The sequence below is a fragment of the Chrysoperla carnea genome, chromosome 3, assembly GCF_905475395.1.
Source record: "Chrysoperla carnea chromosome 3, inChrCarn1.1, whole genome shotgun sequence".
Lineage (NCBI taxonomy): Eukaryota > Metazoa > Arthropoda > Insecta > Neuroptera > Chrysopidae > Chrysoperla > Chrysoperla carnea.
Window position 1 is genome coordinate 42,500,383 of NC_058339.1, and position 18,919 is coordinate 42,519,301.

At 28.9% G+C, this 18,919-nt stretch overlaps 1 protein-coding gene and 1 non-coding gene across 2 annotated transcripts in view; both read right to left on the reverse strand.

Moving 5' to 3' along the window:
• LOC123294595 (E3 ubiquitin-protein ligase MYCBP2) overlaps positions 1-18,919 on the reverse strand; it is a 205,373-nt gene that overhangs the window by 131,319 nt on the left and 55,135 nt on the right. The window lies entirely within an intron of this gene.
• On the reverse strand, positions 9,352-9,547 carry LOC123297031. Its single transcript, XR_006535216.1, has one exon. It is a non-coding gene; the product is annotated as a U2 spliceosomal RNA (small nuclear RNA).

Below are 18,919 nucleotides of genomic sequence, written 5' to 3' on the forward strand. Positions count from 1 at the left end.
TCATTCTGAAGTAAAATTTTGTTAATTTTAAAGTATGAAATCATTTTATATATTTGTCATTTAGATTTAAAATGCCATTTGTACATTACTGAATGGAATGAATATGTGAATGCTACGACTATGGTTCTGCTAAACACCTGGAACGCTCCTTTTCCCAGGTACGCTGCATTCAAGTAATTTTTGGGACCTCCTGTTGCTCATTGTCATAGATGGGTCTATGCTTCATCTATGTAGATGAGAGAGATCTCATAATATTGAATAAAGATAGATAGAGATGCCGTTTGGGACCGATGCTAGCGTCCTACGTGTCAGTTTGAAGGCTAGCCCTGCAACAGTACACACGCATATTTTTCGAGCACGTGCTATTTTTGGAGTATTTTTGTAATTTCTTTGTGAAAAAATAATTCAAATTAACAAACATGACGAAGTGTTTTTTGTGTGGAAGTGGTGATAATTTGATACCCTTTGATGAGGCACATTTTGAGAAAGCTAGACGTATGTTTATGTTTCGAAAACTTAAAAATCATAAATATTGTGATCTTGATTTTCCTGCGACGATGGAAAATGCTGCTTATCACTCCGCTTGTTACGGAAAATTTGTTGTCCTCAAAGCTAAATATAAAGAAGATTATAATATGAGATTATTATAGATTACTAGATTATTGTTATTCCAAAACAGATTTACATCAACATCTGTTGCAGAATATTTTATGAAAAATGTAAAAAAATTTGATTCATCACAACTCCCACCATGTTGGAGATCACTGCAGCAAAAAATTTTGCGAACCATTTATGTCACTTCTATGTGGCAAAACGCGACTGAGTCTAACTGCATCCGATTATCACCAGAACAATGTGGTTGGATTATAAATGATAATACATTCGAACCTCTTTGGTTTGAAGGTGATCCAACACCTCTAACAGTTGAGGACATTGTTTTGGTGGAGTTAGATGAAGTTGAAAATGAAGAATTTCAGATTGATATCGATAATTGTAATTTTGACGAGAATGACGATGATGATGCTAACCACTATGAAAATATTAATTATGATGATGATCTGAATAATGTTGATGAGGAAAATGATGATGATGACGATGATGACAACGATGTAAGCGATCACGATGAATAAATGTAAAGAGTGTAAAGAATGCATAGTAATGTATAAGATATAATGTAATGTAGGTGTTCTCTATTAGTATTGTAATTAAATCATAATTTCAACAAATTTTCAATAAATAAAAAAATATTATTATAAAAATATGTTGTATTTGTTATTTCTCGTAAAACTATAGATCTCAGCAAACGTAGAGCTCTGGGAAGGTGATTTTACAGAGCTGAAGCAGTTACAAAAAAAGGTAATTATATTAATATCATATAATTGGAGTGTAAAGATGTGATTTGTATTGTGCTGAACAGAATTCTGTACCTCAGAATGAATGAAAGTGATTAATAAGATTATTATGATAAAATAAATCCAATAGGTTTTATATATAATAGCATAGGGAATAACGAAATATAAAGTGTCGTGCCAGGCATTAAATCCTTATATATACCTGGCACTTGATTTTTTTTTACTATATTAATATTTAAGGAATAATTTGGCGTTAATTGGAAGGTGTTAACGAGTAGGTATAGTTAGTACGCGCGGAAAAGATAATTGAACGATCCGTGCCAACTCGTAAATACCTGGTAAACCGAGGCACTTGATAAAATCTTTTTTCATAATGATAAATAGAAGAGTTTGCCATTAATTTGAAGGTGTTAGGCTGTAGGTATAGTTAGTACATAAGAAAATTCCATTTTCAAAAATTTTGAAGATAAAAATAACCGCGCCACGCCTGGCACTAAATGATTTCTGTAATGCCTACAGTTAATTATATAGGAAAAAATATATTTCATCCAGTCTGCTTATCGGCTAGCTATTTTACGGTGGGCTCTTGGACTATTGTGAACAAATTTGTTTGTTTAGCCCAAGTTCTTCTGAACTGCAATTCTATTTTATTTAGATTTAATATTTATTTCTAAACATTATTCCCCGCATGACACACCTTGTAGAAAACAAAAATTACAAATTAAAATAAATAGCTACAAGCAGGCGATAAAATGTGAGATGATCTCTTGTTCAATGTAAATCGTAATTAATAGTACCTATAAGTTTAGTATGTATTATCTTTATTTTTATTTATTTGAGAAGATGAAAAATGTCAAAAGAAAGTGTTATTTATATTTTATTCATGATAATAATTTTAACTCACGATAGATTTATTTATTGGCATTACGAATCGAATTTTTATAATTAATGAAATATATTCTAATTATATGAAATAACAATTTAAAATGTTGTAACTTTGAAGTCTATTATTATAAAAATAAAAATTTTAAAAATTTGTTTAAAATTTGTACATTACTATGATGAAAAAAACATTGTCACGTTTCAAGAACTTGTGAAGTCGACCAGATTGCTAGAAATGTCACAAGGCTATCGGACAAAGAATCAATAGGCATCCGGGAATTGCGTTTGCGAACTACAAGCTGCTAATGTATGCGATTATAAGACAGGGAAATCTTAAATAAAGGAGGAACGGATGTTTTATCTTCTCTGTCGTTTACCAACTCTTGCCTGACAGCTCTCCGACCTGAGGTCCGTTGACGTCAACGAATTGTAGCAGTTCTTAAACAGCTGCAAATGGTTCATGAAGTAGTATGGCCTAGGATGGACCATTCCTCTTCTCTGTATCCAACGAACTCTATAGTCTAAATGCGACCCAAACCCAGAACAGTCACTCTAACGTAACCTTACCTAACCTTAGTGGAAAAGTAAGAAACGAATATATCTTAAGGTCTCCGATATAAAATTGCAAAGTTTTCCATCCTCTAAAGCTGTTATGTCGGTTAAACCCTCTTTTAAATAGGAAAACTCACATTTAAAACATCATTCTGGGAGCTTTGAAGCCACAAACAGTAGTTTTGTTATATATATTATTAAATAATACATTTATCCCCTTTGATATTATAAACCTTGTACAGAAAAAAAGATTTTCGAATAATATTCTATTATTCTAGGTAAAAAATTTGATAAGTAGAGATAGCTAATAGCTAACGAGATAGGAGATAGTTTTAATCCAAAATAAGGTGATTTATTTAAATGAAGTTTTGATTAAAACTTCTGCATTAGATAGATTTATAAGTATTTTGTTACTTCTAATGACATGAGCAAAGTTAAAAGAAAATTAAAAATATTTCAGGTTTTGGAATAATTTATTAACAGTGTTGATTTGAAGCGCAAGAAAATTAAAACATCTATTGCTAGAAATCCAAAATGGATAGTGTTCCTCACTTGTACATGTAAATCTGTTTATATTTCAGTTGTAGTTTTTTGCAGTTGCTCTTACTGGAACTGTAGAAGATAAATATTTCTTAATCTTAAATATTAGGACTCAGTTCGTCTTAATTCTTCAGGAAAATATTATGGTAATAAAATTTTATCTAAACAGGTTCTTAAATCACAGGCAGTCCGTAATGGTAACTGTTGTGGTATCTAATTATTATCAACCAATTCCAATATTGTACAACCAACGGTGTTAAAAATTACTTATACACCTATATTAATTGCATTCAAAGAAAAATTGTTTTTATTTTCTAAATCATTCATTAAATAGGCGAAAGATATAAGTGTTATAAAAGATAACGGTAAAATATATCTTTCAACACTTAAGAATAAAACAAATTAACGTTCTTTTTTAAGGCCAGACTTATTATTACTTTTACGTTAGTTGTCGCTTGAGCGTAGCCAACAAACTACATACCTTTAGGCAGGCTAAGTGCTAATAAACTTTGAAATTATTATAATAAAATGGTCGAAAAAACATAATAATTTTTTTGTATCTATATATATATATACATGAAACGTGTAAATATTTCGTGTATTATTACACCACTGAAACTCATAAAATATATAATTACATTTATGATTTTTTGCAAGCATAATTGCATCTGTATGATTACCACCATGTACAAGTGTACAAGCAACCGATCTTCAAAATATTTTCGTTTTTGGGACGTTTTGCGGGAGTATATAATGATTAGATAAGCCAATATTCGCTTTTCTTATACATAAAATTATTATGAATAGCTTTGCGGATTACGTTTGATCGAATCTGAGTTTTTGAAGAACTTCCTGCGTTATTGTTCATATTATTTTATAGAACTAAACCAATCTCGAATAATTCTTCGAAACCTAGTCGCAAAAGAATATTTCGACATTTTCTTAGTAAATTTTTATGACTGAGTACTGAACGCGGTTGATAATACTGTCCTCGATTTTTCTATTAAAGGTAAAAGAAACAATCTTTCTTCTTAAAATGAAAAGAGAGCGCAGTTGCATTTTCATTCTTTACAATTGAAAAACTAATTTTTTAATTCGTTTTCTTCTTAGTTTCTGTCTCGGTTGTTAATCGGCAACATTGGGAAGTGTTGTACGCACAAATTTGAATTTTTTAAAATTCCTTAGTTTATATATAACGCATTTATTAATGATATAATAATTAACTGCCTTCAAATAAAGTAGCTAATAATTGAATTCGAGATTTAAATTTTGATCAACTCAGTTTTTATAAATGTTTAGTATGACTTTTATTCATTTTTAATAGACATTAAATTTGATGAATAAAATATTACATCGTGTTATCTTAATTTATTATAAAATTTCTTTTATCATTAGTTGCCTGCTTTATACTCGACCTTCACACCTCTGTGTATACAGAGGTTGCATGAGTCTATTCAACTGCTTTGTTTTTGACTTATTGAATTTCAAATATGACGAAAATGAATATGATTTTGCATTATAATTGAAGGACAAATTTTGTGTTTCATTTACGAAAATAAATCCAATAACTAAGTAGATAATAATTATAAGTTATACTGTCTTCATACAACTAATAATTATAGAATATTATTTATTTTTAAAAAGTTATTATACATTTATTATTTTATTTAATATATATATGAAGTGCTATAATACATACGCATACGTGATTATTTGAGGCGCCACACGCTACCCAACCGGTTCGTTCTTATGAAATATGATAAACTGTATGTAATTGATACAAATTTGTAATCTCTTTATATTATCAATTATTTTATATACTTTATATTCTTTGAATTACTAAGAGCTGTTTTTTATTTAATCAAATTATACAATTAAATTTTATTAAAAATAAATTGCTTTCTTTTCATCGTATTAATATTAATATTTTAATAAAAGTACTTAATTTTATTAATCGTTGATTTTGTGGTATAGAATCTTTCATCCAAACAAGCAAGGCAGACCCGGATTCACAAAAAAAATCCGGGTAGGTGCTTATTCGATTTTACCATAAATGTAGGTACTCCTAGAAAATTTAAATGACAAAAAATATTATAACAAAATTGAAATAATGTTTTAAATTAGCTTAAAACAATTCAGTTCCTGTGCAAATTATGACACACCCCGTATTCATTATAATCATCATAAGACACGAAAAATATCGTATTCATCATAGTAATTCTTAGCCATTACATAATGAAAATGATCTTCGCTTTATACATGATTTTCAACATATACTACATCATCATTTTGTGTGCTTGGTCTCTTCAACAGATGTTGTTGATTAAAAATTTCCAATTTTCGCAATCGTATGCCATGTGAAAAAGCTCAACAAGTTTCAGAAAAGGCAGGTATGTTAGGTAATTTATTGCTTTTCCCCTTAAGATTTTAACACTTAAAATTATATGTTCTACTCTACAGACTGTCTTCTTATCACGTGACCCACAAACTGCAACCTTATTTTCAATTTCTCTTTTAATTGTCTTTTGGCTAGACATACTGCATGCAAAAAGAAAAAATAGATTTCACTGGATTATTTCTATCGATTTATATAATTAAGCAAAAGTTGTTAGCCTTTGTAAAACAAAATTTTTTTTCTTAAAAATTTTTTTGCATCTCTCACGACATAAAAGTTTTTAATTTTGGGTGAAATCAATAAATTATTTTAGAGATCATACCATGGAATTGTAAAGTCGCCACCAAAACGGTTTATCGCAGTAGAAAGAGACAGATAGAGTAGGTATGTATAGCTGCTTTCGTCTCTCGTCAGTATCTTTCTACCTGTCTCACTGCGGCCAAGATTTGAATTATTTCGTTTCTTATGTCTATACAACTTTATGGTATTATCTCTACGAAAATATAAGAGTATAACTAATTATTTATCATTTATAAAAGTATATTTTTGAAAAATCTTGAATTTTTATTAACTTATAAAGTAATATCAAAAAAGAACTAATATTTAGCTGGCTATTATGATTAATCTGGCTGGCGTTATGAGACAATTTAACGCAATATTCATTAAAAAAAATATCTATGGATATTATACTAAAATTAATAATAATCATAAGATATTAGTGAATTAATTAAATTTTTTAATAAAAAAAATTTTACCATAAGTAGTAATTAAAACAATTAGCGTATTTTGTTACATGCAATACGCTAATTACCACAAAAACTATTTTTGCATAATTATTGAAAAATCAATAAACTGCATGAACAGGGTTTTTTTAACAATTTTTTATCTGCAACAATAATTAACAGTTTTGTAATATTAATTTTAAACTGGTTAGAGAGAACTATTCACTTATTTTAATTTTTCCTACAGTTCAAATAAAAGGTGAAGCCGTGATTCTACAAAATTAAACTTCTCTCAATTGAAAACTAAAAAAAAATCATAAACTTTTAAAGGAACACACGAAATTTAAATACAGTTTTTAACCTTGTTCTTGAAAATTTAAGTAAAGATTGACCATTAAGTTTTTGGTCAATTGAGGTCACTGACAATATGAAGAATAAACTACACGATTGAAAAAAATACTCTTGTGAAAAATTTAAGCACCTTGGACTTCTTTTCCGTGCCTGTAAATTTGATCATCTTAATAAAACTTTATTAAAATTTACGTGTGTAATTTTGTCACAGTTGTCACTACACAGTAATCAACTGTCAGATTACTAAAAGATATGACATGAACTTGTTGATATGAGCATATATTATATTAATAACTTATAACCCGTGAGCCCATAGTGAAATGAAATTTCTATATATCTTTTTGTCAAGTGGTAGATAACGTAAAAATAATGACAAATTCTCTATGCATTTATATCCGAGAAAGCGTCCTGTTCTAGCTTCAGCATGCTCTTTTAATTGATACCCCACTTGGGTATATTTGAAAATCTTCGATTATTAATCTCCACTTTCTCCCCCCTCCCTCAACCCCCTTTCAACCCACTGAGGTTAAAAATAAATAAAAACATTCCTTGAAGCTGGTTGTATATCTTGTCAATATTTGAGCTTAATCGATGCACAACTTTTTAAGTTTTTGATGCATATCCCTTTCAACTCCTTACCCCACTATATATTATGCATTATATATAAAAAACCATTCTCTTGAATCACTCTATCTATTAGAAAGAACCGCATCAAAATCCATTTCGTAGTTTTAAAGATCAAAGCATACATAGGTTATAGGGGCAGGCAGACGGAAGCGATTTTGTTTTATACTATGTATTTATTGAAAAATTATCATTATTTTAATGTTACCAGTTGATGAAATTCTGCTATAAGATCTTGGACCATTCTAGATACGTTAGGCAAAAAAGGTCGTTCAAAAACACGTGCATTGAAAAACTCGATTTCCACAAATTGCAACTAGAGCCGTTATTAAAACCACTTTATTAACCAAACTTATCTTTATCAGTCCTTCGAATGGCAGGCAAAAAGAACAGACATTGCGCTTCGTTATGGACTCAAGGTTTATTATACAAACATCATATATATAATACGCTCTGTTGTTTAATTGAAGTTGGCAATATTTATCGCAAAAACTGTGACAACGTAGTATCTATTTTGGTTTCGTATAAACCAAGCTGGTTTTTGCATTTGATCAATAATATTACTAAAGTTATTTCATATAGTATCTAGATGTGTTTGTAATAAAGTCATTTATCAGCTGTTCTGAAACGGTATTCTGTATTCAATATTATTTATATAACTTCTTGCAGCCCGGGGTATATTTTCAGAATGTAGGTATTGCAGAAAATTGTATTTAAAATTATAAAAAATGTTCGATTATCGATTAATCAATTGTTTATACATAAACTGTTCCGTTATGTTAAGGTTTGGGGATGTCATAATTCTATCTGAAAATTAAGATTGTCAAAAAATTATATCTCGAACACATGAGGAGAAGGTCTTTCTACGTTTAAACAAACCGTTTAAATTGCGGCCATCTTTTCTGATATACTGAATGAATAATTGCGACTATTATACATTTAAAAAAATAGAAAACCATACATATATTTTACCTGTGTAAACCAATCCTTACCATTATTTCGAGTGCTATATACTAGAGTGATACCCACCCACTTCGCTGGGTTTAAAAGTAAAGATTGATGAGGACTGCTCTCACTTATCCCCTTTCTATAACACTCGAAATAATGGTAAGGATTGGTTTACACAGGTAAAATATATTTATGGTTTTCTATTTTTTTAAATGTATAATAGTCGCAATTATTCATTGAGTATATCAGAAAAGGTGGCCGTGAAATATTTTATATAGACTATAAGCAATACTCTATAAATAATATTTCTAAATATAAAAAAGCTAACACTTTAGGCGAACATATAATTAATTAGTATATGCTCCAGCAACTAAAATACATACTTTATTGTCATTACTAGATATAAATGTTTCTCACTCTTGAAAATAAACACTTTAAGTTTAGTGTATCTTAATCTTTATATTAGAACGTAGGTAACAAAATTTTATTGTTTCACATCACGTAATAAATATTAAAAACAAACTTTAAAATAATATTATTATTATTATTATGAGTTAGACCTAATACAAATAAATGATAATAAATAAAACGCAAGTAAAGTCTTTTAATGTGTTTATTTAAAAGTAAATATGATAAAAAGAAATAAGTGTATATGAGAAAGCAGCTAAACCACCAGTGTATGCAAATGTTAAGTCAATTTTCAAGCCGTATTACTACAATGACTTAGTCTTCCTCTTAATGTTATTGGAATTTTTTAATCAAATTTTCAACTTTGATGATGAATTTTGTTATAGCTTCATGAATTTCCCGAAAAGAATTTTTCGATTTGTGGCTTAATTTTCGAAATACCTAATGATTAAGTCTTCTTTTGTTACTCTTTTTATTTTCCTGAGAGTGCAAGGATATTGATTTTTTGCTTTGTTTCAGCATTAAATTTTTTCTTCGTTCCTAACGGAGGTCCTACCACCGCAACATTTTTGATTATTTTAATAAGGATACTCCCAATGATATTGCAATATTGGGCCAACTCGAGGCTGAAGAGCATGAAGCTCCTAACATTCCACCATGTTCCAAGGAAACAGTATAACTATCGGATCTCACAATATGAGGCATATCAGATATTATACTGATAAAAACGGACAATACACATTGATGTTAGCTAAATTTCGCCAAGAAGCAATAAGTTATCACACACTACGATAAGGTTGTATACACTAAACTTCAACAACTCACTTGTGAGAGTTTGAAATAATTGCGATTAATTTGAAAAATAATAGCGACTATTAAATAATAGAAAGAAAGGCGTTTATAAATTTTGGTGTATACGCATGATAGCGATATACACGGCTATCTTCTACAGCAGTTCAGACGAAGCCTAGTTGACACATCATCCTTTCTCTACGCCAAATTGTGCAAATTTCGCATTGTGTACGTTAATAATGCTCTTACCCCGCAATTTTGGAAGTCATTTATTTATTAATAATCGGATAAGGCTCCTCAAATTTGTGCAATATTCTATTAGAGTGATTATAACAAGGAAACTTTGACAATATATTTGCCACAAATATCATGTAAATACTGAGAAGTTATAAGCAAGTGTATATTAAAATAATAGCAAAATATAAAATAAAATAAATACGCACAACAAAACTTGCATTCATATTATAAATGTAAATTCTTATTTGTTTTAATATATGGTGGTATTTGTCTTCTCTTGGTTTGTAATGCTGTCCTTGGTAATGCTATGATTGCATAATGAAATCATATTACATAGTACATTATATTGTGCTGTATATAGAACGTAAGATAGTGGCAGATTTAAGTACCTTGTTTTTTTGATTCTGCCTCGGAGGAGCACTGAAATTTATTTCATCGTTTACTAAAGTGATGGTAAATGGAACTACGCTACCCTTACTCTTACCCTTAGTATTGGCATTATCTACAAAGTCACGGAATTTTAGCAAATTTGATGGGGATTCATTCTCCATTAGATTTGTGTGAAGACCAGAAGTACCACTTCTTACTCCTATGTCTTTCCGATCCTTTGAGAGTGAATTCTTTGATAATATATCAAACAATTTTCGTTTTCAACTTTTCTTAATTTTACTTGTTCTTTCTGAGACTTTTGGCTACTATTTTTTCAGGGCCTTACTACATATACTTTCTTACTTCAAGCGGTACTTATTTCAACGGTTTTAACATCTGTTATTCTTATGCCTACTACCTCTGACCATAAATGTTTTCAGAAACTATCAAATGAAATATCAATCGATGTGACCCAATTTTGTTCGACGGAAATGGATACACAATCTAACATCTTTCATTCCAAGCATGGACTTATTTGATGCGAGACATGACATTAAGTTTTTATTTCGACAATGGTGAGTCGATAAAACAATTCCCTACTGGATTGAAGCCTTAGCTTGGCCTAAAGGTCCCATTGTGAAAAACAGAACAATGTAGCTAAACACGAATCGAGAAGTGGCTGATTTTATTCGACTCTCCATGGTCGAAATATCAGGTAGTTTTATTCGACCTGCGATAATCATCATGTACGGAAATAATGTTTCGCTCGTCAATTTGTGTTTAATTTCTATTGTTAATGTTGTTTGGGAGATATTTAAAAAAAGAACATCGGATAAAATTTTATTACATCGGGTAAAATTTCGTTTTATAGTTCCAAAGAATATATATGTGCAAAGTTTCAAAACTGTATCCAAAAAGCCAGCGGTCAGATGATATTCGTTCTATATACCAAGAGCACTACAATGTTAATTTTATTTTGTAATTCATTCAAAAATAAGACGAAACAGGTATAATCGCAACTGTTTCAAAAATGAAGGAACAAATTTTTGGATATGTTAGTCAAGCGGAAGCTCTAGTTAAAGCATATATATACTTCTAATCCCGTTTTGAGATAGAAGCAATAAAATAACGTCATCATCTTATGATCTAATAATATTGAATGTCTTGAAGTATAAATAAGAAGTATTATTTGATTTATGTATTCTATTTCTATTTAACTAATAATTATAAATATATTTCAATTCATTTTAGTGACATTCATAAATTTATTTATTTCAACTACCTATTTCAAATCAATTTATTTTCAACTAGACGTGAAATAATAATAATAATAAGCTATAACATAATATTAGTGTCGGACTAAGTTGCTGTATGATTCATGAATGAATTTACTGAAGTTAGTCATTTTCTGAACTGCACTCGTAGAATAAAAATGCCAAAGAAAACTTTTAACTTAAAGAGTGTTCAGACAAAGAATTCCGCACAAATCTTATGGGGATTGGCTCTCGGTCAATTTTGCGCATATTACGAGATTTTGTAGTTTTTAGCATACGGATCCAAACCATAATGGAGATGATGCAACGAATGCAAACGTTTCCAGTTATTCTAGTTATGGACATTGGAATATAAATAATCAGTGTATAAAAAATTTTTCTATTTTTGAAAACACATATTCCTTTAGAAACGCCCATAACTCAAAAACCTTTGGATTTAGACCGTCGTGCGCATTGGGCGTTTTGATCACGATGTAAAGATTTACAAAATCTAGCATTGTGAACTAATTTTATCGAGATCCAACTTTCACAAGCTTACAGTGCTCAATGCAGGATTATCCCATGTCGAGACCTCTAGGCAATGAAATTTTCCGAACGTCCTACGAAATGTGAAAATCAATGCGACGTATTTTTTCAGTCTTCGTAAATCACTTTGGCGCCCCCTTATGTGCGGTCCTTCTCATAAAAATTTTATTCATCAAATTTATAGGCGTAACTTATTTTTACAGTTAAATAATGTAATTTTTTAAAATAGCAGCAGCAATGCACATTTTGCAAATTTTGTAAACGCAATGAATATCAGAAGTGTTTAACCCAGCACTAATACACTTGCTGCTAGATAAATAATGGAGCATATCTGATATAATGTGTACAAATTGATGTATATTGATTGTTTTGGATCGATGTAGTAATAAAACTTTTATCCGATTGTTAGCATACCATCCATACTAAAACTTGTTTATAAATTCAATTTAAATTTTTTCTTGCCATTTGTTGCAATAAATTACTACTACACACGCTGCATTTTATCAGTAAGTAATAAATGACAGAGATATCGAAATTACATCACAAAACTGTTCTATTACGAATTCTATGGAGACGATTAGTTTACAAAAATACAAATGATTTAAAAGAAAAATGTATAGATAATCTTATTTTAAAATTTCACAAAAAAATTCTTATCATATACAGAGTGTTCTATAATTGATAGTAGAAAATTATACCAGTAAATCAAGCTTATCAAGACAAATGGAAAAACTTTTAACCAAATTTCGATCTTATGTGTACGTTCTGATGTAATTAACCAAAACAATTAATCAAATATCAATAGAATTGTCCAATTACAAAGGCATTTAGATGTGGGAGGTATCATCGTATGTATTGATTTACACACCGCACCGGTTGGAGATTCCATTGTATATAAATATTAGTACATACACAGCATGTATTACTGCAGACGTGTATCGTATACAGGTCAGTCGCTCTATATTGATTCCAAATTTTTTGAAGTATACACTTTGCGACCATGGTGAATGGGTTCTTAATGTTATCAAAAATAAAAATTAAAAACAGTTGCACAAAAATTTGCCCCGAAAAAGTTTTTTTTGGCGGGTTTTATGAAAATTTTTTTAACTTTATGACGTCATCAGAATCCAAAAATTTGCATTTTGCTCTATCACATCCAAATTTTATCCAATTTTGATAAACCAAGTATGTAATCCTACTAAATTTGGTTCATACTTTTCAAATTTGTGACCAAAATTACCCTAGCTATAATAGGTTTCAAGAATGTGGAGTCCTGGTCCCGGAATTAAGCACATATGTGATAGCTAGCGAATAATTGACATCACAGCTGAAAAGAATGACCCAAAATTAGTGGGTTTCAAAAAAATTTCCAATAAAATCGGATCAAATTTGCTTGTGTTCTCAAATAAATCGAATTTTTTAACTTTATGACGTCATCAGAATCTAAAAATTTTCATTTTGCTCTATCACATCCAAATTTTACCCAATTTTGATAAACAAAGTATGTAATCCTACTAAATTTGGGTCATACTTTTCAAATTTGTGAACAAAATTACCCTAGCTATAATAGGTTTTAAGAATGTGGAGTCCTGGTCCCGGAATTAAGCACATATGTGATAGCTAGCGAATAATTGACATCACAGCTGAAAAGAATGAAACAAAATTAGTGGGTTTCAAAAAAAATTCCAATAAAATCGGATCAAATTTGTTTGTGTTCTCAAATAAATCGAATTTTTTAACTTTATGACGTCATCAAAATCCAAAAATTTTCATTTTGCTCTATCACATCCAAATTTTATCCAATTTTGATAAACCAAGTATATAATCCTACTAAGTTTGGGTCATACTTTTCAAATTTGTGACCAAAATTACCCTAGCTATAATAGGTTTCAAGAATGTGGAGTCCTGGTCCCGGAATTAAGCACATATGTGATAGCTAGCGAATAATTGACATCACAGCTGAAAAGAATGACCCAAAATTAGTGGGTTTCAAAAAAAATTCCAATAAAATCGGATCAAATTTGCTTGTGTTCTCAAATAAATCGAATTTTTTAACTTTATGACGTCATCAGAATCCAAAAAATTTTATTTTGCTCTATCACATCCAAATTTTATCCAATTTTGATAAACCAATTATGTAATCCTACTAAATTTGGGCCATACTTTTCAAATTTGTGACCAAAATTACCCTAGCTATAATAGGTTTCAAGAATGTGGCATCCTGGTCTTTATTTTTCCTTATAGTTTGCAAATATTTCAAATTCCCCATGTAACCAACATACGGGAAATTTTAAATAATTGCAACAAACATCCAACCAATCACTGACGAAAGTTTATTATTTACTTAAAACCTTATTAAGTTTGAATAACAAATGATTCTTATTAATTTTAAAACTTTTATGGGTAATTCAAACATTTGTCAAAACAAAGAGTGAAACATTAATTACATGCAAATGAACTATGGAAATACGTTTGGTTTTTTTTTTTTTTTGGTGAATTCAGTGTTTGAATGAATCACTAAAAAACTTTTTTTTCTTATTCTCGACGGGAAACAAAAATTTACAAATAACAAGTGAATCCAAACAAATGACTTGATTGTTGAAATACCATGTATAGACAGTGTTGATTACATTGTTACATTACACACACATACATGTCACACATATATAACTAATATAGCCATAACATAAAATCTATACTATTTGCGCATAATTTGCGCTCTCACGGGGAAACAGTGATGTTTACGAAAAATGTTTCGAATAAAAGTTGTTTATTTTTTTATTAGGAACATTTTTTGCAATTAATACTTTTTTTCTATCTCTAACGGTTTACAAGATGGGTCCTACGGACCCAAGATCCAATTAGCCTATGTTGCTTATTTACGAACTTGACCTTACTTTTTACGTCCTCGGCACGCTATAAAAATTTCAGATAGATATCTCTTTTTGTTTTTGAGTAATCGTGTTGACAGACAGACGGGCAGACAACCGGAAATGGACTAATTAGGTGATTTTATGAACACCTATAGCTATTTTTTTTCATAGCATCAATATTTTTAAGCGTTAGAAACTTGGGACTAAACTTAATATACTATGTATATATCATATATACATGGTATTAAAAAAAAACACTAAAGATTTTTTTAAACAGACCAATACCACACACAAACATCTGGAAATTACTATTCCAAATAAAAAAGTAGATAATATTTACATATATTACAAATACGAATAATTATGTTTACAATATTATGTTTAGTTTATAAATAAAAAAACCTAAAAACAGTATGTTTGGCTCTATAGATATTTAACAGCAGTCAAAAACTTTAGCTACATCTCACATATCGAATATATTCTGTAACTATCTCATTTTTCATGGTTTTTTAATAGTTCTGTTCCTTATTTTCTATGCAGTAAATAGGAAAAAATACCTCAGATTCAAAAAAAAAATTCTCCCATCCGGATTTTCTTCGGGATAAGAAAAATAGTAATTTTTAAGAAAACATTCTTTGAAAAAATCGGAGTATAGAAAGTTGTTTAATAAATCAGAAAGATGCGAAAAACAACAAGTCAAATCCGTTCGAACTTTGAGAAAAAAAAGTGTTACCGCGAAAATATTTAGTACGACTGTAACGAGTTGAAATAGGCGATGCAAGATTAAAAGGATGCTACTAAAATGTGCTATGAACCAATTTAAATGAAATTTGGAACAGAGATCCTGAAAAAGGACACTGGCTACTTTTAATGGGGAAAAAAGGTTTGTGAGGGGTTGAAATAGAGGATACAAATTTGTGTGGAAATTACGTCATTTTTAAAGCTAGAAGCTTGAAACTTATTTTTTAGGCTTTTTATTAGAAATAAATAAATACGACATTCAAAGTTTGTGAATATTTTAACCTAAAGGTATGTATCTCCAACCAATTTTCGGTATATATTTTCTTATTAATAGTGATAATGATGGACATTGAACAGTGAAGAATTCAGAAAGAAAAAACGTTCAATATCAAATACTTGTCAAAATTTGAAAATATGTTGTTATTACAAGAAAATTCTAAAAACTAGAAGACATGGTTATGCGTAGCCATAGACACAACAACTACAACGAAAGGCGAAACTGTTTTGTATGATTAATCTTACCAAAGACACAAGAGTTACGTTACGGAAGATAGGAAATTGTCCAAGTTAAATATTCAATGTAGAAACTAATTATAGTTTGACCTTTTCCGTAATATCGCGTTTGATGATTATTAAAACTTTGGTTTAAATATAAATAATTAATATATAGTCAATTTCAATAAACTGAAAATATACAAACCATCAACTCAAAATAATATTTGTTTAGGCAGTCAAACGCGGAAATATTAAGAATTTACCTGCAGTAATATTGACAAACATAAAGTAATATTTACTTGCTCATAAAGGAACGAACCCTTTACACTAATGCATTATTACATAATATAAACTTTTTTTTGTCTTGAATTTTATGAATATTTATGAATATTACGAACAACTAGCTGTTTTGGGTTTTCTTCAGATTAAACTAAGTCAGCAATAACCAATTCGATCGAAATTAGGAAAAGCTATCAAATTTTATAAATATGATCAATATTTAACTATGAATTTTAAACTTTAACTCTAACGAGGTCAGTAACTACATGAATGAATAGGTGAATAAATACAATAAAAATACAATCTTCACTGTAAAATTCATTATTCAATAAATAAGCTAAATTTTCTAACTTAAAGGGGTCCTTTAGTTTTTAGCGTATCATTAATAAAAGCTTGTTTTTAATTTTTTTTTTAACTACTAAATATTATATTGTGAGTGAGCGGTTATTGCCTCATATTACTTAATTTTCTAATTTTTTGTTCTAGACTAGAGTTGTTATTAAAAAAAATGTAATTAAATAATTTTAATGAATAATTTCTAAAAATAATTTCAAATTATCCATATTAGTTGTTTTGCATGATAATGTCAAAACGGAAAATGAGTAGTCATTACTAATCATTAACAATAATTGATGGTTAAATTTGTCATTCATAAATAAAATGATTCAAGTCTCACGTCATGAAAATTCATAACATATAATAGGTGACGGATATTACAAAATATCTATATTTTTGTAAACAAATACTATGGTTATGGTTTATCTGAACAATTCGCATGAAATAAACATTGAAGAAAAAGGTACAGTGATGGAAATTTATTCAGTTTTTAGTTTTGTCGATTTAAGTAAATTTTGATTTATTGAATTCATAACATGGGCCGATTCCCATAAACATCTGATTATAATAAATATAAATTTCAGCTTGATATCTCTTTTCGTTTTTGAGTAATCGTGATGACAGACAGAAGACAGACAGACAACCAGAAATGGACTAATTAGGTGATTCTATGAACACCTATACCAAAATTTTTTTCGTAGCGCCAATATTTTGAAGCGTTACAAACTTGGGACTAAACTTAATATTCCCTTTATATTTCATATATACATGGTATAAAAATCAAGCCTTTTACTTTAAGTTATTTCTTTGCTCGTACATCCTTAAACAATTCGAATCGTCGCATCATTCATTACACCTGACTGTGAAGACAACATATATTTCTTTTTCGATTTAACATAAAATTTATCAATACTGTATAAACTACGTAAAAAATCATACTATTTTTACTTTTAAAAAAATGCAATTAAATTTGCAATGTGCGTGTTTATTGTAGTTTCATCTGAATTTTATGGTTATTTGTATTGTAAAACCACAAATAAAATTATTACTTCAGTACTTTATGGTTGATGGATGATTTATGACTGATTACATTTCATATGAAATATAAATTTAATAAGAATATATCATCGCTTTTATAATGATTCTGCATATTTTAACTTCTATGTTCTAGAAATATATGTAATATGATACAGACGTATAAATAGATCTTAAGATTTCTTCGAAGCATTATAGCCAAGTTCAGGTTAGTTGCCTATAACTTTTTACTATCAGAACTGAAAGGTTATAGGAACCTATGAAGTGTGTATTTTTAAAACAATTTTTAGAATTTTATAAATAGTCAGAATTTTGTACAGTTTTGCACAAAAAAGTTTGACAGATATATTCATAGATATCTGATTATAATAAATATAAATACTTATTATATATGTATACATTATACCCAGCTGTCAACACTGAACTAATTGATGGTCTATGACTCATACAGCTATGACATCACAGCAGGGCAAAATTACGATTTCTAATATAATATTTTAAAAGAAAAATGTGCTTTTTTGACTCGAAATCAGAATATTTAAGTATATTTTTACATTGATTAAAATTTTTTTCAAATTTCATGATTTATTTTTGACTAACGATAATACCCTATTAGTAAAACTTTACGAGCGTATTCCTTCCGTATATCATGCTATAAGACTCCATCTATGAAGCATGGCGTAAAATAAATAATAAAAATTTTTCCTCAGCTCTTTATGAAAAATTTTTTAATCTTGAAATTTTTTGGAGAATATGTCTGACACCATGAATTATTAATTTTTTTTTTTTTAATCTGTATATGGATGTCGTGTAGTATTAAAACCAAATTTTTAAAAACACGAACTGTTAATAGTATTATTATTATTTAAATTGCATTTTGTAATCCCCCATCTTCTTTTGTCTTGGGTATTTATATGTTAGCAAAAGGAATTCTGTGGTTAAAATAATTTATTAATCTAGAAAAAAATATAGTTTATTCAGAAGTATGATATGTAATTTTATGATATATTGATATATTTACTAATTAATTGAATTAAATTTAGGTCATGACCTTATGAATTTCCAACTATAATACAATAACGATATTATAAAATTTTAATATGAATAGATATTACTAATATTAGACAGAAAATTTTATATGAATGAATGCAAATTCAAACTAAAATAAAATCAGATATTTATCTATGTC